Genomic DNA, 16,074 nt, shown 5'->3' with positions numbered 1-16,074 from the left:
ATTTACATTGCTGTTTACTCGCGAAAGAGAAAGTGAAAGTGACTCAGGTCACCAAAAATATAACGATGACTTTTAACGTTTTCCGGTATCACTCACAAAGTAGGTCTTTTCTAAATGGTTAAACGTTTTTAGTGATCTAATAAGTTACTTTCTGCTGGTAAAAAGTTGTTAAAATAGAATTAAAATTGAATTTTCTTTCGGCTATTTTTAGCATATGTCAACGCTCTGAGGCTACACATCACGTTAGTTGCAAAAATGTAAACATTTCTTCCAATTATGAAACGGGTTTATCTTCCATAATTCTTGACAACGTTGTACCTAAGCTGTGTTATTAGCAGTTTTTATGCAAGAGTAACTGAAATCCGGTAAAAATTAGACCAGTTGATATGCATAATAATTGGATTTGTGACCTTTATAGAGCCTTTAAAGACGTTAATACCATCGTTGCTTGAAGGCCAGAAGTGACGATCGGCCCTGTAGTGAATAATCGCCCTCAGGCCTTCGGGGCGATTATTCACTCTGCGGGCCGATTATCACTTCTGGCCCACAAGCAACGAGGTATTAACCTCTAATTATTACTTATGTTACTATATATGGTACCAAAATTAACTCGATGCATGTGATTATCGGTCAAAGCAAGGTGATGATCACGTTTGACACTGCAGTGCCAAATGTTGATAATCGATAATCGGCCCCGGGGCTAAAGCACGTCACGTTACGGCCAACGTGTTATGTTATAACTGGCCACTGCGCCAATAAAATGGCTGAAGGTGTTCTGGAATCACTGTACAACAGACTAATGGACCTAGACAGACATATAGCTGTATCGGCAGAGGACACATACCAGTTTATTGACAGTAAGAAGAATACATCCACAGTAAAAAAAGACGAAAGAGACATTAATCGCTTCAGAACATGGCTTTCTGTGGAAGGGGAGAGCTGGGAACTGGAGGACATTAGTCCAAAAGTCTTGTATATGTTTATGGCCAGGTTTTTCCTGTAGGAGAGAAAAGTGAAAGATAACTAGGAATTAGAACTTGTGACCCTACGTGGTAATAATTCGAGCATTAGAAGATATCTCACGGATAGGAACTAGCCTCTATAGTGTAGACCCGGAAAACTACACGGAATTTCGCCATTCCAGACAGATTTTGAAGGCAAAGTCTGTAGATCTGAAAAAGGAAGGGACTAGGGAAAAAAAGCAATCGGTCCGATCCGTTCACAAGCGAAGATATCAAGCACCTTTACGACAAGAAACTGGTTTGGAAATGGTAAGCAATTGCATTTGACACCATATTGTTTACACGTAAGTTCATGTAACTAATGCCGTCATAGAATGTTTATATCATCACAGCATCAGGGTGTACCATATATGCTTCCATAGGAAACGTTTACGTAGAGACTTTAACTTAATGTCGTTTTGGCGAGTAAACTTAAGAGGGAAAAACCTACAAAACTATGACGACATCGTGTACGTAATTCCGGTATGTACGTAAAAAATCGGCCAACCTGTGTTTAATCATTTTCATGATCTAAACACACATATTTTGATTATTTTAAGAACAATCAGCTTGGAAACCAATCCTACTCTCAATATTTTGCAAATTAAAGAAGCATATCACGGTTTTTCAATAAATAGGAACACCAGGGGTGTACACTTGACAATTCTTTTACTATTTACGCATGCGTTTTTGATATGTTTATTGAGGAGCCATATCCATCACACACGTACATGCGAAGATTTACATGCATATGTATTATACTTTTTTAGATATGATGGTTTGTCTGTGCCAATGTATATTATTCAACAGATCCTAATCTAAATGTCTGTTACTTTGTTTTATTGTCAAATATGCAGAATATGAAAGGCTGTATAATGTACAAAGGATTTTAAAATAAATTGTATCTCATTCTGAAGATGCTTATCTGTTCGTAGAGACCGTCAGTGAAGTGTTTCTTTTTTATCTCACGAAAATTTAAATGGACAAATGAAGAAAGAAAAATTGTTTTGTCTCATTTTTTTCGATATGTACTGAACACAAGTTTTGTATTTTGTATAAAACGTGTTGTGTTGATTTCGATATAATGTAAATTACAAAACCATCATATTTAGTACTTGGGTCAACCACTAATTACATATGTTTATTCGTTCTGTTTCCTATATAAGTGCACGTCAATAAATTTAAACGACACTATAGAGTAACGGAAATTTAATAAACATTGAAAAATGGATTGTGTGAAGCAAACATTAAACAATAGCCGATACAGAACTATCGCGCTAAACATGCAAAAATGCATGATAATGGCATTATCTATACATAATATATCTTAAGTGTGCCATATATTACTTGTGAAAGATAGTGTTAACTGAGCATTTAGACCACACAAACTGTTCCTATGCAGTTTTACAATATTAACATACTATAATTTAGGCACACACATAAGTGCTAGCATTCTTTATAAACCATTGCAATGAAATAAGCACAATAGAAGTATAAATCCCAATCTCCCAACATGCCTAAAACGTTATATATGTTATAAGTAACGGATATTTTATCGTCACGGACATTTCTGTGATCGCATATACCAGAGGGGGTAATCACGTGTCAAGATAGTCACGTCAAGATGACGACGTCCATACCGAGACAATTATTTTTCGCCGTTTTATACCCTTTATTACTTCTGTTTATTTTTTAAATGACGCTCACTTTCCAGCCATATCAGTAAAAAGGTGATTAGCGTTTATTTCGTATTTAAATTCGCTTAATATCTTTACTTGACTCCCCGCAAGTTTTCTAAATGGAGCCCTAATTAGGTCATCCCGCTAAGAAATTTCGCACCGAGTAAAGTCAAGATATAGAGCGAATATTACTATGAAATAGAAGCCAGTAACTTTCTTCCTAATATGGCTGGAAAGTGAGCGGCATAAAAAAATAATACAAGTAATAAAGGGTATAAAACGACGAAAAATACCTGCCTCGGCATGGACGTCGCCATCTTGTTTGTCACGTGATTACCCCCTCTGATATACTATTAAACTTCTTTGACTATTATCAATTATTGTGTAGGTATATTCATTTATACCAGTAAACCGGAAGTTTAATTTATTTTAAGCACTATTGCTCAATCTAATACTGTTCATAAAGGTTCTGAATATTCACGCGAGTGTTGTTTTCCAATTGAAACATTCTGTTTGAATTCCCTGTAGCAATTGGTGCTGCAATAGTACATAAAACATCAGTTTTCTTTACCCAAAGTTTATCTTTTCGTGTGACTGTCGGCCAACGAAACAGCTGTTTTCTTTCTTCCATAAAATCGATCTTTATATCATCTTCATCGGTTTTAATCACTTTTCCAATGTACCACTTCTGTTGGTAAACCGCTGCGACGAATTCGTTTATGACATACTCCGTAGATTCGTTGACTTCTTCAGATTCTGATGTCGGTACAGGCTCGTTTGCCGCCTTGTGTACATTTAAGTTTCCAGCCGTTTGAGCCGATTCGTTTTCAGCCGTTTGTTCAGGTTTGTTTTTAGCTGTTTGTTCAGACTCCTTTACAGCCATTTGTACGGAATAATTGTCAACCACTTGTTCAGAATCGTTTTCAGGCGTTAGGACGAATACCTTTCCGTCGCATGATTTTGCCGGGGTCCACGAGTCACACATTGTTCCCGACAAGCATAAACTACAATAGCAACTTGTATATCGAGTAAGTATATTTGATTCACCGTTTCCAACAATGGAATGTATCTTTATTGTGCCAGTGACAGATTTCACTTTGCGTTCTGACATCGTCTGATCCTTTGCTTTGCATTTTTCATCGGACACGTATCGAAATGTTACGTTTTTTAAGCTCGACGATTTTGCCCAGTTGAAGAACTCAAATGCATCGCTTATTGCGTGTCGCCCGCTACGTGTTGCTTCGTCGGCCATGCGCTTCGTGGTACCTCCAAGACCATCACAGGGGCCCTTACCGTGGCCGCTTTCGAAATAGTTCCATCGAGCACGAAATCCGTATGTAGCTTTATGATTCGCTACCGCATCAAACATATGTCTGTTTCGGTACTGTGAGGACGGCGAGTCGCTCCAGTAATGTATTGTATCCAGATTAGGGTCGATTTCTTTAAGTTCTGGTAGTAGATCATCCAGAAATGCCAGTACAGTTGAAGACTTGTGAGAAAGTGTGCCCGACACAGTGACAAAACTTTTGTGTGTTATACATCCATCAGAAGATTTCCAATACGCAACTGCCGGGTGTAGAGTAACGGAAGACTGGTTGAAGTACGCACTCTGTATCTCCTCATGTGATCGACATGAATAATTTTCAGCAAAGTCAATCTGAACTATCATATGGTGCTCAGGTAATTCATGTTTTAAGATTTTCAACTGTTAAAAACGTTCGCATTAACCCATTTAAAAAGGCCTTGGCAAACAGCGTAGACCCAGATGAGACGCCGCCTCATCTGGGTCTACGCTGTTTGCTTAAAGGAATTTCTGTAAGAAATATTATAAATATAGAAATAAATATATTAGATATCCCTAATTTTTGAAATAAATTTGATCCAACTTAGAGGGATGGGAGAGTCCACTAGGCATAAATGGGTTAAAATGTCTCAAACACAACACGAAATATTTCTCACATGGGAAAAGTGACGTCATCATTAATTCCGAAAATTATCTAGATATAAGAAACAATTATATTAATAAAAGTATTATTATTTCTATCTGATAAACTTTAATTAAGATATTTTTAATTAATTGTATGAAAACATACATTTAAAAAATAAAAAATCAGTATCTAAATATAAACTTTTAATATATAAATTACCTCCCTTGATTAGAATATTAATAGGTTACATGTTGTAAAATTAAATATAAGCGTTAACTAAAAATCGACACTAAAGTCAACTTTTTAAACAAAATGTTTTTACTTTCTTAGATGTTAGAAAAAAATGATAAAAACAATAAATATTTATTTATGAATTTGCAGTTCTCCATTGTGCACTAAACCTAAATTTAGGTTCACATCGTACGTGCATGATCAGTGTCAAACGAAAGTACGGTTGATATTCAAAATTTATGCATTATTTTTCTCTTTCCGGGATATCGTTTTAGTATGTTGATGCTGCATTAACAAATATAAGTGTATATGAAGTGAAAACACCAAAAATAAAAAAACGGTTGCGATAGACACCTATAAACTGCTAGATGCCCATAATATCACTTTAGTTTCAATACTATTAAAATGAGGACATTTGTCTAAAGATATTGCTTTGTAATTGTACCTGCAGATTAAACTGAAAAGAGGCCGATTTGTTTAGGTACAATTGCCCTACGCAAATTGATAGCTGATATGTCATTAATTTCTGTTCATAAAAGTAACATACACTGAACTAATTCTATTGAAATTTTCATGGTAGGTGAGTTTTGAACCTAGGATGATATGTGAAGTTTAGTTTCAACCAGTTGCCTTAAACAAAATATTTTGTTAAAATAGTCCAAAAAGTGGCCGGAATTACGTACACGACCAGTATAAATAGGTGTAGATTTAAATATTTAAATAAATTTAAGGGAGGTAATTTTAATATATATATATATAAAATGTCAAGGGAAGTAATTAAGAAATATAATGTACTTGTACCTATGTAAACATTGATACCCGAATAAAATAATTCTTAAATTCCTCAATTATTTATTATTAAACATCTGCTGCATAACCTTTATTGTTTATGCATTAATATAAATTAATTGTTCAAGAAATCTGATTTAGAACGTAACGATACGCCGACGCTAGGGTGATGAGTAGTTATATACGCTCGACTATTTTTCTATAGTTAATTTTGAAGCCAACCTAGTGTTGGTAAAATTGAACCATATGTTAATACGCCAGTAACAATAGATTAATAAATAAAGATAAAGGGAGCTGCATTAGTGCCCTGCAATAAATGAGATTAAACTCGATTGTGTTGATCTACATAATGATGTCATAATCCGTTGTATTTTCATTTCTCTGAACCTCAAGTTACCACTACAAAACAAGTCCTTTATGTAGACAATTATATCCGGTCGTCAATTGAATGTTTAAATTAATAGTAATGTTATTTTTGAAAACGAACAACATCATAAGTTATATTTCACGTGTGTTTGTAATAAAGTTATGCATATATTCCCAATGTTTCACGCTTAATTCGTATTTCAGTATGTAAGAATTGCGATAATACGTTCTGAGAAAACTGGGAATAATGCATGTGCGTAAAGTGTCATACCAGATTAGCTTGTGCAGTCCGCACAGGCTAATCAGGGACGATACTTTCCGTCTAAACTTGATTTCCGGTAAGGAGGGACTTCCCAGAAACTAAAAATACCATAAAAGCGGAAAGTGTCGTCCCTGATTAGCCTGTGCACGTGCATTAAGCCCATTTTCCTCAGAAAGCGGCTCATATATACATAAATGCAGTTCAGGTAGAAGATACAACTGGGTAATCCGAGAGCCCATTTGTTGAAAGTCTCTGTTATCCGAAGTGTCGCTTTATCGGGAATCAAAGTGTCTGCAACTACGTGAATACCACCTATTAAAACATGCTTTATCTCGAATGCTTTGAACTTTAATGACAACAAACGTACAGCGACTCGGTGTTTCAATAGCTAGGAGTTAGATTATTGCAACTAGACATTTATAACTTCTTTGTTGAATAAAGCTGTCCCACCAACAGAGAGGGCACAACTGTCTGGAGAAAAAAACCTAGCTAGTCTCAATCACTACCATACTCTTACCTTGGCCAGGCAAGAGGAACTGTCGGATATGAAACACAAACCCGTCAAATCAGCTATAGTAACAAGCTTAGATACCGAATTGTCTGACGATGAACATATCGCTGCATCACAGGAGAGACAAAAGACTTTACAATCCATTCATAATTATGAACAAATTACAGCTAGCACTAGTACTAGTGTATCACATAGTAACGTCCCCACGGGACCAGCAGGAGTACAGACACTAGACCTGCCCGTCACGCACAGTCCAGGGGGAACTTTGAGCTTGACAAATTTTAGTAGCCAGCCGAAGTCCTTGTTAAGTAAGTGTAGATTTGACAGTGCCGTGACAATTGTGCGTAAACAGTAGACTAGACGCGTAAAGAACTTGTTGCATGATGTATTTTTTTTACAATTTATGTAAACACTGAATAGTTATAACTTGTTCTGAGGGTTGAATGTAAAAATGTATTGAATTTAATATTTAAAAAATGGACGGTATGCTTATACTTGTAAGGGAGGTAATTTTCAATATATATATAATATTTTAAGGGAAGTAATTAAGAAATATAATGTACAAGTATCTATGTAAACATTGATACTTGAATGAAATAATTCTTAAATTCCTCAAGTATTTGTTATTATCCATCTGCTGCAAAACCTTTATTGTTTATGCATTAATATAAATTAATTGTTCAATACATCTGATTTAAAACGTAACGATACGCCAACGCTAAGGTGATGAGCAGTTAGATACGCTCAACTATTTTTCTATAGTTAATTTTGAAGCCAACCTAGTGTTGGTAAAAATAAAAACAATAAGTTAATAAGCCAATATATTGATTATAAAAGAAATAGAGGATATTTGTTCTTGTTAGTGTAAGATCGTTTGTTATTTCACGAGTGATCATAGTAAAATATATTTTCACGAGTGAAATAACAAACGATCTTACACTGACATGAACAAATTTTCTGTTTCTTTTATGCCCCTTTTTTTCAAGAAAATTATTAACAGCTGAAAAGTTCCCCTTTTTCGGAGTTTCTCCCGTGGCGTGCCTCAATACATTGATATGACGTCATTTTGTTGACGAAATGACGTCATTTTGTAGACGAAATAACGTCATTATTCCAGGCAAATTCTTTAGTTTAAACTTTTACAATGTAAATAAACGGTGCAAAAAGCAAAAAACTAAAAGAAAACGGGTTGAATTCGGTGGAATATCGATTTTGTTTCACTCGTGATCATAGAAAAATATAAACAAGGATAATATGATAATATGTGCTACCTAATTTACGGGCAAAAGCTTATTTGATGTTTGTTAAAGATAACACGGGTAATATATGTCTGCACATTATCATGCAACAAAACATTCAATTTCTTTACAAAACAATATGTAATTTAGCAAAGCAATAAAATATAATTTGTTTTAATCTTAAACAAGTTTATGAAGCTATGCTTTATGTATAGTAACCCCTTGTACTGTTTTCAAACTCTTAAACATGTATATCATTTTTTGTTTACTTTTAAAAACAATGTTAGAATTTAAAACAAAAAAAATCTCGCGAAACTGTGTTTTATTGATGTTTTCCATATGCAGGGATGCCATTTATCTTTTAGGGCGAGATTAATTCTAAAACGATTTTATTTAACTTAAGCATTAAAAAGAAAGGTGCCGTACTTCATTATTTTGGTCCCATGTCTAAATCATCGACATCGTAAATGTATCCCCTTCATATGTAAATGAATACCTTTTTGTACTTAATTAATGTTAATAAACATATTAATGCAACAATGCTTGCGGGAGTGTTTGCGTCTATCTTGAAAGAAGTGCATAGACCTCATTCACTGCGCAAAATTACACAGACCAGAAATTTCACCTTTGGCTTTGGACACAATACTCTTTGCATATCTTCCGCACTGTTAGAGCTTATGTCATGAAATGTGGTAAACTTATTGTATTTTTCTGAATCCTCAGGAATTAACAGTTGGTAAAAACTATCGCTTATGGCATACACAGATTGAACATTACTAGGTTGGTGTTAAGGAGAAAATACTAGTAGCAAAAATTTAGATTTATGATAAAGACCCACATCATAAGCTTAACGCTAAATATATGAGTGTACCTGTCACTTTATGTGTGAGACAAAAAATAAACAACAACATACTTATTATCACGAATTTACTGTTATCAACAAGAATTGTTTTACCAGTAAATAATTTACCAAACCATATTTAAATAAAATATTATCAAATATTTTTCACCTGAATTAAATTACATTATTTCGTTTATTTTCATTTCATTTAATTCATGTTCATGTTTTGAAAGTAAAAATATTCAGTCATTATGGAATGTGGCATTAAACATATAGACAGCAGCTGCGTATTGCATGTGAATGAGGCAGTTTCCACATGAATATGGTTATAAAATAACAACCCGATAATTAAACTGCATGTACATCCCAATCGATTAAAGTCAAGTTTTTGTATGTTCAAGCTCATAAACAAAATAACACATTCAGTATGTTCATTTATACCCTTATCTTCTCGCCCTTGTTTCTGTTCACTCAACACATGTAGTATTAGATACACTGTTATGAGTTTGCATATATTCGGTAAGTTCCTACCACGCGTTTGTTAGTTAAAAAACACGCTCAGTCATGGCACTAAATGTCAATGAGTTGACTTCATCAAATATGTAGAACCAAAAAAAAATACCCCACTCATCCAGTATACTTTCTATGAAGAAATAATAACAAGCAGTCATCAAATAAAATGAATACCGTATCCTACACTTTCGCTTCTTATATGGTCTTCAAAAAATTAATCAGAGACAGTTGACAAGACTAAACTTCTGCTTTTCGCTTATTTGCAATTTTTTCAAAGTGTCAGCATAATGTGCAAAATAATAATGGTAATACACAACATGGTCTCAGGTGTGTCAAATGAATTTTTAGGCAAGGATTATTAATTATAGGTATACGTTCAATCGTACAACACACTCTTTTGTTATAAAAATATTTCAAAGTGTGTTACTGGCACTGCATTATGCACATTTATATTTAAGCAAAAATTAACATTCATTTATATAATAAACAAGAAATCTGATACTTAAAAACAACTTAGTAGATATTGTTTAATGTACAATGTAATACTCAAAGTCATCATCACACAATGAGACAACACAATGGTCTCTAAACAGAGTGTGCTTTTTATACGCCCGTATAAAATACGGGACGTATTATGTGAAACCCCTTGGCGGCGGGCGGGCGGGCGGCGGGCGGGCGGGCGGCGGGCGGCGGGCGGCGGGCGGAAGGCATCACTTTGTCCGGACTCTAATTCAAATTGTATTCATCCGATCTTCACCAAACTTGGTCAGCAGTTGCATCTAGTTGATATCTAGGCCAAGTTCGAATATGGGTCATGCCGGGTCAAAAACTAGGTCATAGGGTCAATAAGTGCATTTTCAAAGGGGCCACTTTGTCCGGACTCTATTTCAAATTGTATTCATCCGATCTTCACCAAACTTGGTCAGCAGTTGCATCTAGTTGATATATAGGCCAAGTTCGAATATGGGTCATGCCGGGTCAAAAACTAGGTCATAGGGTCAATTAGTGCATTTTCAACGGCGCCACTTTGTCCGGACTCTAATTCAAATTGTATTCATCCGATCTTCACCAAACTTGGTCAGTAGTTGCATCTAGTTGATATCTAGGTCAAGTCCGAATATGGGTCATGCTGGGTCAAAAACTAGGTCAAAGGGTCAATTAGTGCATTTTACTTTGTCCGGACTCTAATTCAAATTGTATAAATCTTATCTTCACCAAACTTGGTCAGTAGTTGCATCTAGTTGATATCTAGGCCAAGTTCGAATATGGGTCATGCCAGGTAAAAAACTAGGTCATAGGGTCAATTAGTCCATTTTCAACAGCGCCACTTTGTCCGGACTCTTATTCAAATTGTATTCATCCGATCTTTACCAAACTTGGTCAGTAGTTGCATCTAGTTGATATCTAGGTCAAGTTCGAATATGGGTCATGTCGGGTCAAGAACTAGGTCATAGGGTCAATTAGTGCATTTTCAACGGCACCACTTTGTCCGGACTCTAATTCAAATTGTATTCATCCGAAACTTTTAAACAACTTTTTATCCTGCGTCAAAGTGGTATGGGGGTATAAGTCACATTCAGTGACAAAGCTCTAGTTGGGATTGGGAACATAGCCGAATTTCGGCTATAAAATCGGGAAAAAAAACCCCTGATATAGCATGATGTCCGCTCTCTAATTGAAGTAGTTTTCGTCTGATCTTCACCGAATTTAGTCAGATGTTACGTCTAAATGATATCTAGGTCAAGTTCAAACATGGGTCATGCCGGGTCAATAACTAGGTCTCGAGGTCACTCAGTGCATTTCAAGCATTGAGCATGGTGTCCAAAACCTTCGAACGGGCGTATCTTGTGACAGTTTGACACTCTTGTTAATTGTGGCATACATTTTATGAATTAATACTAGTAATAGAAATACAGAAAACAACGTCTAGAGCTGCTTGGGAACTATCATTTTTAATATCAACAATTCATTTGACATGCTTGATTGCAAATTGTTAATTTCACTATTCTTTCACATTGTTTTCACACCTGATATTTGTTATGCTGTATATTCTTTTTGCTTACAGACATACAGAGTCTCTTCACAATAATCGCAGTTTCTTTACAGTCCACTAACGTTGAACATTTCAAAGTCACAATTGCTAATGTTTCAGTCCCGGTCAAGCTTTATAGGTCCAGAATTGCTTCGTTGTTGAGTACAAAGCACGCAGTCAGTTTTGCTCAGCAGAATGCTGCATGGAATGTGTGAAGTCCAGCATTTGACAGAGCAGCTTCTAAAAGAAAATCAAAGAGAATCCATAAAATGTACATATGAATTAGTCTATTTCCAATGTGTATGTAAGCACAGTTTGAATATTTACAGTTTGAAACAGTTTGGTACGAAAATGATCGAGTATGAGTCGGAGATGCAATATTGTTTACAATCACAACGTTACTTAATACATCACAAAAGAAAGGGTCTTTAGAATAATCACGTAGAATATACTCAAGAAATAACTCCAAAACTTAATAAAATGATAACTTTTATGTTCCGTTAGTTTGACTGAATAATAATGACCTTAAATTTAAAATCGGCGAAATTTTGTATGTGCCGAAAACAGGTCCCATGTTATCAAAGGTAATCTTTAGCAATATTATATAGATTGATGTTTTATATAACCAAACGCAATATTTTAATTGAATAATTACTTACCAATCAAGTGTATTCCATTAATTTATTAAATTTCAACAATGTAAACATCCACCAGAGCATGTCAGTTTCAATTTTCACTTCTTAATGACGTATTGACGAAAGCAGTGACGTCACACAGACATATATAGTTGTCGACGAAAGAAACGCGGCCGTTCATGTTGTGAACAAATTAAACTTTTAAACAATTGTTTATTTATGTAAAGGGATAATATTAACTATAGAACATTGGGTTTATTGAAGAAGTTAATTCGAAACTAATCTTATTCGGTATTGTAAACCGGAAGTACGCAAATAATTTAGACGAGTTATCTTTTTTAAGATTTTGTTAACAACATCTAGAGCAATTTTCAATTTGCAATGCATTATGGGAAACAGGAAGTGACACACAGGGAGGCAAATAGACGTATTTTGATCGTAGAAAATCATTTAATGCAAGGGGATAGAGTACCATTACCTACAAAATAATAAATTTCTTGTCGTATTTTTGATTGAGGTATGCAAATACATGCGATATGGCGTTTGTCGAGGTGTCTGTGTTGCTACATCGGTCAAGTTAACTGCCTATGCATCGCGAAAACAGACGACGCGGGCAGGAAATATTTGACTTCAATACCCTATCAGATAAGTAAATTTGTATTTCAAAAAGTGATACAAATAAACGATCAACGCCCTTCGGGCGTTTGCCCGTATAAACAAGGGAAGTACATCTTGATATGATATTCTAAAAATAGAAAAAAGAATTCCGAAAATGTGTTCTTTTCATCGGTGAAAAGAACAATTGTGTTATTTTTACTGCTGTTATTTCATTGCAGAAATGTCATATTTTATCATTAGGTATAAAAGAAAAAGGGAGCTTTCCCTTCACTTATTTATGTTGTGGCTATGCATTAGTGCCCTGCTATAAGTTAGATTAAACTCGTTCGTGTTGATCTACATAATCCGTTGTATTTTCATCTCTCTGAACCTAAAGTTACCACTACAAAACAAGTCCATTATGTAGACAATTATTTCCGGTCGTCAATTTAAATATATTCTTCAGAAAAAAATACAATTAAAATATTAATTGTGTTAATTAATAGTAATGTGATTTTTGAAGATGAACAACGCCATTGGTTATATTTCACGTGTGTTTGTAAATAAAGTTATGCATGGATTCCCAATGTGTCACGCTTGACTATGCACATTGATTCGTATTTAAAAATGTAAGAATTGTCATAATATATACATAAGGTAGAAGATAAAACTCGGTAATCTGAGTGCCCATTTGTTGAAAGTCTCTGACCAAATCCAAAGTGTCGCTTTATCGGGAATCAAAGTGTCTGCAACTTCGTGAATACCACGGATCTATTAAAACATGCTTTATCTTGAATGCTTTGAGCTTTTATGACAACAAACGTATAGCGACGCGGTGTTTCAATAGCTGGGAGCTAGATTATTAGAACTAGTTCTAATGGAGGTATAGCTTTGTAAAATATAGTGACCATAGAAGTGTGACATAATCTTTGACACACATAAGAATAAACATACACAAGTCCTTTTCAATGTTCATCACGATTTATTTCTATTGATTTAATTTCAACACAACGTTCCCAATGTTCGTAAAATAATCTAAACCGTAAGTTAAATGTAATGGCCTTTTGGTCCCAAGACAAAAACAAATTGTGTGACCGTTATGTTCGGCGGTCTCTCGCTCTATAACTAACCTCCCGCTACTGACGAACAGTGTATTAATATAGATTGGAACCCCAAATGCTGACGTGTCGACTACCGACGGGATCTTTTGCACAACTACATGCCCAAATGTAGCGAAGTAAAATGACATGCGAAAGACAAACAGATGGTAGTCCGCTATTTACATGAAATCATACAACATCCGAGACATGTCTTATTAGTGAGATAAGCAGTTAGTTATTAACTTTGTGTGTTCTTCTGTATTATACATTAAAACTTATAATAGGGTCAGACCTAGCATGTTCAAACTTACACAGTTATTAACCACACAAAGTAAAAGTGAAATGTTCAAGTTAGGCAAGTTCATATCAGAAGCACTAACTATTCGCCAAGTTTATACTCGTATTAATGTATAATTGTGTTATATGTATAACTGTAGTGTTATGTGCATAACTGTTGACTGAATTCATTAAGATACATTATGATATAAAGTGATAGGCTGTATTTTAAGGGGCCTTTTCACAGATTTTGGCATTTTTTAACTTATTCATTAAATGCTTTATAACGATAAATGTAAACATTGGATCGTAAAAGCTCCAGTAAAAAATCAAGAATAAAATTAAAAAAAGGAAAAGAACATTGCCCGGACCAGGTTTCGAACCAGTGACCCCTGGAGTCCTGCCAGAGTCCTGAAGTAAAAACGCTTTAGCCTACTGAGCTATTCCGCCGAGTACATATACTTGAAGTATTGTATACCTTATATAAGCAATCTTCGTAGTTTCACAAAATTTAACGACAAAAACAGAACTCTCCAAATTATTCAATCGTTTCGCGTTGCAACGCTTTATAATTTTTAGGTTTTAAAATCGTCAAAAGATGCATATAATGGCTATATTAGACCATGGTAAATGTTCAGTATTACTGTTTCCTCACAAATATCATAACTAAAACGAAAATTTGCGAATCTGAAACAACTTTTTTCAATTTTGTCAATTTACCAAAGCGTGAAAAGATCCCTTTAAAGTGATTCGCTCGTTATTGTTCCCATTCTATTTTTACGTGTCGGTCTTGCGACCGAATCTGCCAACCTCATCTAAGACTTAATAAGAAATGAAATACTTACCCCCAGCCCCCCCACCCCCCCCCCCCCAAAAAAAAAACTATTGTATGCTGATTTAGTTGTTGCATGAACATTAAGTATAAATAAATTTCGGTATTCTGTGCACTACTTACATTTAACTGTGATTCAAATTGTATTATGTTTTGTTCTTTAAAACGATACTGATTAATTTTATTGATCATGTTGTGCAACTATTGTATGCTGATGGGGTTGTTGCATTAACATCAAGTATAAATACAATTCGGTATTCTGTGTACTACTAACATTTTACTGTGATTCAAATTGTATCAGTTTTATGTCCCCCACTATAATAGTTTTTGCCCTGTCTGTCTGTTGGTCTGTTGGTCCGTTGGTCTGTCTGTCTGTTTGCGCCAACTTTAACATTTTGCAATAACTTTTGCTATATTGAAGATAGCAACTTTATATTTGGCATGCATGTGTATCTCATGAAGCTGCACATTTTGAGTGGTGAAAGGTCAAGGTCAAGGTCATCCTTCAAGGTCAGAGGTCAAATATATGTGGCCAAAATCGCTCATTTTATGAATACTTTTGCAATATTGAAGATAGCAACTTGATATTTGGCATGCATGTGTATCTCATGGAGCTGCACATTTTGAGTGGTGAAAGTTCAAGGTCATCCTTCAAGGTCAGAGGTTAAATATATGTGGCCCAAATCGCTTATTTGATAAATACTTTTGCAATATTGAAGATAGCAACTTGATAATTGGCATGCATGTGCATCTCATGGAGCTGCACATTTTGATTGGTGAAAGGCTAAGGTCAAGGTCATTCTTCAAGGTCAGAGGTCAAATATATGTGGCCCAAATCGCTTATTTTATGAATACATTTGCAATATTGAAGATAGCAACTTGATATTTGGCATGCATGTGTATCTCATGGAGCTGCACATTTTGAGTGGTGAAAGGTCAAGGTCAAGGTCATCCTTCACAAGGTCAAGGTCATCCTTCAAGGTCAAACATCATATAGGGGGACATTGTGTTTCACAAACACATCTTGTTTGTTCTTTAAAAAGATATTGATTTATTTTATTGATCATGTTGTGTAACTATTGTATGCTGATGGAGTTGTTGCATTAACATCAAGTATAAATAAAATTCGGTATTCTGTGTACTACTAACATTTTACTGTGATGCAAATTGTATTATATTTTGTTCTTTAAAAAGATATTGATTTATTTTATCGATCATGTTGTGTAACTATTGTATGCTGATC

Source organism: Dreissena polymorpha, chromosome 3 (genome assembly GCF_020536995.1).
Source record: "Dreissena polymorpha isolate Duluth1 chromosome 3, UMN_Dpol_1.0, whole genome shotgun sequence".
NCBI lineage: Eukaryota > Metazoa > Mollusca > Bivalvia > Myida > Dreissenidae > Dreissena > Dreissena polymorpha.
This window is presented reverse-complemented; position numbering follows the sequence as displayed.